At 43.8% G+C, this 7902-nt stretch overlaps 1 long non-coding RNA gene across 1 annotated transcript; it reads right to left on the reverse strand.

The window, feature by feature from the left end:
* Positions 1-5408: 5408 nt before the first annotated feature.
* Positions 5409-6090, reverse strand: LOC308395515. Its single transcript, XR_013971398.1, has 4 exons — positions 6047-6090; positions 5862-5935; positions 5661-5708; positions 5409-5524 (listed from the first exon to the last, which is right to left on the reverse strand). It is a non-coding gene; the product is annotated as an uncharacterized lncRNA (long non-coding RNA).
* Positions 6091-7902: the final 1812 nt, after the last annotated feature.

Genomic DNA, 7902 nt, shown 5'->3' on the forward strand with positions numbered 1-7902 from the left:
ACGCCCTTGTGAGGAAAAACAGTGCAGGTACTGCCAACGCTTGGAGGACCGGGAGGGCATGACTTCAGTGATCGCGTCACCACAGGGCGGCCCTGAGAATGACTCTGTTCCAGGTGGGCATTGTAGCAGTCTTCAGGTCCAGTCCGCCGCGGGGGATACTGAGGGTCTGGAGGCCATGGATCCCCAACAGCTGCAACACAACCAGAACCAGGACCCTGCCCTTTCCCAGGTTCAGTGTTGGATTGGAGCCGGTCAGAGACCATCATGGCCAGAGGTATCTGCACTGGACCTCGAGACCAAGGCTCTCTACTCCCAATGGGCCAACCTCACAAACCGAAACGGCCTCCTCTATCGCCGCTGGCAGGCTCCCGGGGGTCACCGTGAGGTCTTCCAGCTCGTGGTACCTCAACAGTTGCGGTCCAGGGTGCTCCAGCTGGTTCATGGTGCAGCGGGGGCAGGACACTTTGGAGTTACCAAGACTCTGCGGCGACTCCGGTCTCGGTTCTACTGGCCCGGGTGTCGCCAGGACGTAGAGCTCCATGTCCATCGGTGTGATGCCTGCACGGCTCAGAAAGGGCCTTCCCAACGCTCTCATGCCCCCTTGCAGCAGTATCAGGTGGGGGCTCCCATGGAGCGGGTTGGTGTGGACATCCTGGGACCCTTCCCCACCACTGACCAGGGGAACCGCTACGTCCTGGTTGCCATGGACTACTTCACTAAGTGGCCTGAGGCCTATGCAGTCCCTGACCAGAGTGCTGTTACCACTGCTGAGCGTCTGGTCAACGAGATGTTCTGCTGGTTCGGGGTACCAGAGGAACTGCACAGCGACCAGGGCCGGAATTTTGAGGCTGCGGTGTTCAAGGAGGTCTGTCAGCGGCTGGGTATCAGGAAGACCCGGACAACGCCACTGCACCCCCAAAGCGATGGGTTGGTGGAACGCTTCAACCGCACCCTGGCCACCCAGCTTGCTATCCTGACCTCCCACCAGCAGCGTGACTGGGATCAACACCTTCCCCTGGTCCTAATGGCCTACCGTTCTGCAGTCCAGGAGTCTACTAAGTGCACTCCAGCGGCCTTGATGTTCGGTCATGAGCTTCGTACCCCAGTGGACTTGGTGTTTGGATCTCCCCCCGGGCCGGAAGTGTGCGGGGACCCCGGGTTGGACTACCTCCACAACCTCCTCGCCGGCTCCGAGAGGTGCATCAGTTGACCAGGCAGGCTCTCCGAGATGCAGGTTCCTGGCAGAAGCGAGCTTATGATACCCGCTGCAAGGGGGAAGGACTTTCGCCCGGTCAGCATGTGTGGGTCTACAGCCCGGAGAGGAAGAAAGGGCTTTCTCCCAAACTGATGAGCCAGTGGGTTGGACCCTGCACTGTTCTTGAGAGGCTGTCCGACGTGGTCTACAGGGTGCGGCTGGTCAAACGGAACAGGGTGGTCGTACTCCATCGCGATCGCCTGGCACCCTATCAGCCCTTGAGTCCATCCAGGGAGACGTCAGGGTCCCAGCTTCAACTGCAGGCCCCCAACCTGGCCTCGGAGGCAGCTGGGGGACCCACGGAACGTCCTCAACAAAGCCGTCGCCTTCCCCAACACCTCAGAGACTTTGCTATGGACATGCCGGTTGCTGGGGACAGCTAACCACTCAGGTGGGGGCTGTGTGGCGTGTTGGGGGAGCGGCTAGTTCTCTCCCATCATGCCTTGGGACGTGTGCTGCTGTTTGGATGTTCTTGTTTTGTTGTTTATGTTTACACTACTTTTAACTGTTATCCTGAATGTTGTGTTTGTACTGTGGTTCAAAGGCACTTACAGTTGTTGTTTTATAGAATGAATGAAACCATGGGTGAGTTCTGTTATGCTGTTGATGACCCTCGAAGCACAGTGTAGCATCAGTGTGTGTTGTAATAAAGAGCTCCCCCTACCAGCTTGGGGTTGAATAACAATCTCTCTCTGTGAGCTTCTTTGTAAAGTTTCCTCTGCATGCCACAATATGCTGTGTATAAAAATGTTTGCATTGAAACTGTCAGACATGAAGTGATCATAACTGGGAGCTTTTCTAGCATAAAGGTCAAAAAGGGGGGGGATGTTAGGTTTTGTATTGTTGATTGTCATTTATGCTTAGAAATATTTAACCATATATGCTTAGAGGTGTATAATCAATTGTGTAGTGATAGGACTGTGATCTTTAGCAGGCTGCAAAGGCTTGGTGTGCATTCTAGAGTGGAATGCACACCCACATCCTAGGAGCATAAGAGAGGTCCTGTCTTCTCTTTGTTGATATAGCAAACACACGTATATCTCTTTAAGTATAAGAGCCTTTTGTTCAGATGGACCCGCTAGACTTCTGGCACCAGCTTTGGGGAGTATTCACAGGGTCACATCTTGACCTCACACAAATCACATACACACACACACACATACACACACACACACATACACACACACACACACAAAGGCAAGGTACTCTTTGTGTGTATGTAGACGTCATATGTTAATTAACCTATGCATATTCATGTAACCTCAGTAAAAGAGCAGTGTTACGGGAGAACGGATGAGAGCAACTGGGGTCAAGCAAAGGAACGGCGTTTGTCCGGTTCTCTCCCGTGCACGAGAAACATGAAGAACGTTGCCTACTTCGTGTCTTGCTTGCTGTGTAATTATATTGTCCTCAACGTTCCAGCGAATAGGTTCAAGCTACAAACCTATCAGTTGTTGTATCTTGTTTACTGTATCACTGACAGATAATTTCAAAGTCAATTGAACGCTACATTATAGTAAGATATTGTGTAATGTGAAATACTGTAAGCAAATGAATAAACAGCCTAATTCTTGCTAAAACTTTGACTGTTTTGTTTGAATCCAACTGTTTTTTGCAGATGTACATAAAACATGTTGTTACTTTTGTTATTATTATTATTATTATTATTATTATTATTATTATTATCATCATCATCATCATTATTGCACTATCATTAAATAAAGGATACTTTGATATACATTCTACTTTAAGGTTGGAAATGTATTTTCTTCAACCTGAAATATCTTTTGAAATGTATTTTGGTTTGAAAAAAATATATTTTCAATTTCAAAAATATATTTTTTTGAGCATCACAAATGCAACATATATTTACCATATATTTGAAATATATTTTGGCCAGGAAAAATTTATTTTTTTACCGTATGGGCGGGATTGCGGTGTCGCTGTGCCTCGATCCACACATGTCGTTGGCTGAAATCCCACAGCAAAAATTTTGACCTACAGCTCTACTATCACTTCCGACATAAATGAAGACAGAAAACTAAACAGCAGTGGCGTTTTTAGGCTTACTGAAGTTGGGCCAGCTGGTATTGTTGAAATCTCCCAATTCTTTTAATCTTTGGGCTGAAGGAAGGACAATACTCGGTGTATAAATGCTCAATCAACAATCATTTATTTCCATACAATCAACAATACAGAGCATTAGAACGTCCGGACGGGAGAGATGCTGCCAGAGGGTCAGGCACATGTCTCTCAAAGGGGTGGCGACATTCACAGACCTTTATAGCTTCTGGCAACCCCCCTTAGTCATAAAGCTACCTCTTCACATGTTTTTCTACTTCTTAGCGAGACTGGCTCCTGACCTTGCCTCCCTGTCTTTCTGCAAAGGTGGGGGTATAGAATGTGACTTATCTCTTCTAACCTAGACACAGAGTCTCCTCTCTCTTCATCCATCCATCCATCTTCATCCGCTTTGTCCGGGGCCGGGTCGCGGGGGCAGCAGCCTAAGCAAAGAGGCCCAGACCTCCCTCTCCCCAGCCACCTCCTCCAGCTTATCCGGGGGAATACCAAGGCGTTCCCAGGCCAGCCGAGAGATATAATCTCTCCAGCGTGTCCTGGGTCTGCCCCGGGGCCTCCTCCCGGTGGGACATGCCTGGAACACCTCACCCAGGAGGCGCCCAGGGGGCATCCTTGTCAGATGCCCGAACCACCTCAGCTGGCTCCTTTCGATGTGGAGCAGCAGCTGCTCTACTCTGAGCCCCTCCCGGATGGCCGAACTTCTCACCCTATCTCTAAGGGAGAGGCCAGCCACCCTTCACGAGATCGCGGATACAAGCGGCAGAAATGAGCTTCCTCTCTCTTCATGATTCAGCAATAAAACATGTCAAGAACCCACAGTGTGAGACATTCTCAGCAGATCAAGGATACAGAGTAATGCACATTTAACTAATAAACTAATATCCATCCATCCATTCGCTTCTGCTTGTCCTTTTCAGGGTCGCGGGGGGCGCTGGAGCCTATCCCAGCTGTCATAGGGCGAGAGGCGGGGTACACCCTGGACAGGTCGCCAGTCTGTCGCAGGGCATAAACTAATATGTGAATATGTTATGTTAACTCAAGAATATAATGAGAACTAGACTACATACACAGCATACCATCTAAACTAAAGGATAATATATATTCTACAGCTGTTAACCTAATTCAACTAGATTGACTACTGGTCATAAAATAACATGTGTTTTTACTACTTGGTCTCAACAGTATATAATGATGTGCTGTGGGTGGCTAGCTACACAGCTATGGTTAGCCTAGCATAAACACAGTGAAGCTGGAGCATGAACGCTAACTTTTTTCTACTCAATAAAAATCAACGTGAGGGTTCCTGATGGTTAGGGACTAATGTAATTGCATGGCAGGATGCTGTAAATGGGCCAAACTTCAGTGAGGAGAACAACTGCAATAAAAGGCTAGTCATTAAAAACACTGCGGCATGGGCTGGGCTGTAGTTACATCGTAACGTTTTAAAAACTGAGCTTTAAAATGAATAGTGATGAGAAAATCCGAGACAGGTCCACAGGGATCACTGACTTTTTTTAGGGGCTTCCTCAGATTAAACAAGATACAAGTGGCCACTTTCATGAGTAAATCATATAAGGCTTACATGATTTACTCATGAAAGTGGCCACTTTCGCATTACTTTCATACATTGTTTTAGTAAGTATCCAAAACATACAAGTTTCATTATATAATGTTTCAAGGGATCTTATATCTGTTTTCACACATATATGCTTTTCATACCAGTTTCACACAAGACAGACAAACTTTATAAAATTTCTATATATCTTTTCCATATGGGTTAACAAACATAGGTATCTATAAATATGCTACATATTCTGTGATGATGCATACTGAATTATTTGGTTGATTTGTGAGAAACTGCATGAACAAGGAGATGTTGTTTATATTGACTAGAATAATCTGTTCTTTTTTTTTAAAACTCTTTTTAAGACCGAGTCACTCAGAAATAAGCGGGGATTTTCAATAATCGTGTAAATAAATAAAAAACTCCCAGTGCAATTTAACATAGGTTTTTATTCATTGATTGTTCGTTTTCAATTCATCCTTTGTGGCAGTAATAGCTGTTGGTTAAGGAGCAGCTTATCGTATAGCAGCAAGAAGCAAAGCAAGGAGCGTTGAATTCTGCAGAAGTGCTGGATTCTGTAGAAAAGGTAGTAGCAGGGTAAGACGATTTAGGGAAGGCCCAGTAATCTGCAAGAAAATCAGTAATATATATTATTACATGTGATAATGCATTCTCTGGTGAATAACTTCTTAGAGATATGTAAATATCAGAGAGTCAAGTGTGTCTAATGTTCAAACCTAGAAAGACAAACATGAGACTCACCCCCTCCCTAGATGAAGAACGTGCATCGCGCTCGTGTGCTGAGTCGTCCTGTTTAAAAAAACATGCAAATGTATTGTTTGGATATGATAGGATAGGAGCACTGACACAGTCTCTGGTTACACAGTTACACACACAGTGCAAGATATATTCATATATTACAGATAACATCACTAGCACAGTCTTCAGGCATATTACACTTACAGGATTTGCCAGAGCAAGGCTCAGCAGGCATCCAAGCAGAAACACAACCTTGATCATGGTTTCAGTGATTTCACCTGTTAACAATATTTCAGATGAGATGTGGTCAAAACCATCTGCAATATCACCATTCAACCAACATTATACTGAAAACAGAGAAGCAATAAGAGATTGATGAGAAATGTTACCGTCAGGCCTTCACAACTTCAGCAGACTGTCTCAGAGATGTGGATGATTGTGGTAATGTTGTACTGACAGCAGAGCTTTTTATACACAGTTGCAAGAGATGATTTAATCTCATTTGCGTAACTGTTGGGAAACTCTAACTCTTAGAAAACATTCTCATCTTAACAAGGGTAAACACAATTGGGCAACAATCAGGGACACACCTGATTAATCTTTTTGCTGCAACACAGTGATGTGAGATTGACCAGGTATGAGTCACATACAAAACTAACTGTTGTTTGTGTATGTTCCTTTAAGTATAAATATTTACCCTTTAAAATGTAGGGGTAATGATCACCAGGTCCTATCTATCTATATATCTATCTTCTGGCTTTTTAGAAAATGTAAAGAAACTAGAAAATAATCAGGTGTTGTATATTACAACTGTGACCCAGCATTTTGTGTTATTTTATATTGTTGATTTCTTATGTTATTATTTTGTTAAAGTCATGTGCTATCCTTAAGTAATGGTATAGTTGACTTATTGTTTGAAAATTATGCTACTACATTCTGAGCTAAAACAAAAAAAAAGATCTCAAAAGGTGTATTTCGTGACATGGAAACAGTAGAATGAAGAAATGTATCCAAATCTACGTGGTCCTGTGTGAAAAGGTAATTACACCCTAAACCTAATAACTGGTTGTGCCACTTTTGACTCCAAGAAATTCAATCAAGCATTTGTGATAGCAGGCAATGAGTCTTTAACATCGCTGGGGGATGGGGGTTGGTGGTGATGTGTAGAGAGAAAAAAAAATCCAAACATTTTACAGAAAGTGATGTTCATGTGTGATTTAAATGTGGAGGATAAAGAAAGTACTCACCTCATATCAGCCGTGGTGAGAGCCACCATACTTTTCATACACATTGACAAACTGTAGAAAATTTCTAAGTATTGTATTACTTGTATTTGCATATTCAAGTAGTATCTGCATATATAATCACTTATAATAATACTTACAGGTTGAACTAGAGTGAGGCATGGGAAGCATCCAAGCAGAAATACCTTCAGCATGGTTTCACTTATTGTGGAACCAATAAGTGTTGAAAAAAAAAAAAGACAATGAAGACAATAAAGATGTACTGAAATGACAGATTCAGCCAAGCAAATAAAAAATGATCTTTTACAATCGTTGCACAAGAAATACAGTTGTAGCTGAGGTAGAGCTGGGCGATATGAGATTTTTCCAAATCATGAAATGTTTTTTTCATTTCAGGCGATAACGATATATATCACAATATAAGCCAAATAACTATATTTGTGAGATTTAAATGTGCCGTTGCTCACAACACAGTGATGTGAGATTGACCAGGTATGAGTCACATACAAAACTAACTGTTGTTTGTATATGTTCCTTTAAGTATAATTGTCTACCCTTTAAAATGTAGGGGTAATGGTCACCAGGTTGTATCTATCTATATATCTATCTAATGAGATCTAATAACTGTCTGACGCCCTAAGAAAGAAGACTGTGGCCACTTATGAGTCTGGTAAGGGATTTAAAAAGATCTCAAAAGAATTTGACATCAGCCGTTCCACCATCTGGAAAAGTATTTACAAGTGGAGGACATTCAAAACAACTGTCACCATGCCCAGGTCTGGCCCTCCAAGCAAATTCACCCCCAGAGCAGACCGCAAGGTGCTCAAAGAAGTCATCAAAAAGCCTAAAATGTCATCACTGGAACTACAGGAGGCTCTGGCTGCTGTCGATGTGAAAGCGCATGACTCTACTATCAGAAAGACACTACACAAGTTTGACTTTCATGGGAGGTGTGCAAGGAGGAAACCTTTGCTCTCTAAGAGAAACATTAAGACCAGACT

This window comes from Rhamphochromis sp. 'chilingali' (assembly GCF_963969265.1).
Source record: "Rhamphochromis sp. 'chilingali' genome assembly, chromosome: 4".
Taxonomy (NCBI): Eukaryota; Metazoa; Chordata; class Actinopteri; order Cichliformes; family Cichlidae; genus Rhamphochromis; species Rhamphochromis sp. 'chilingali'.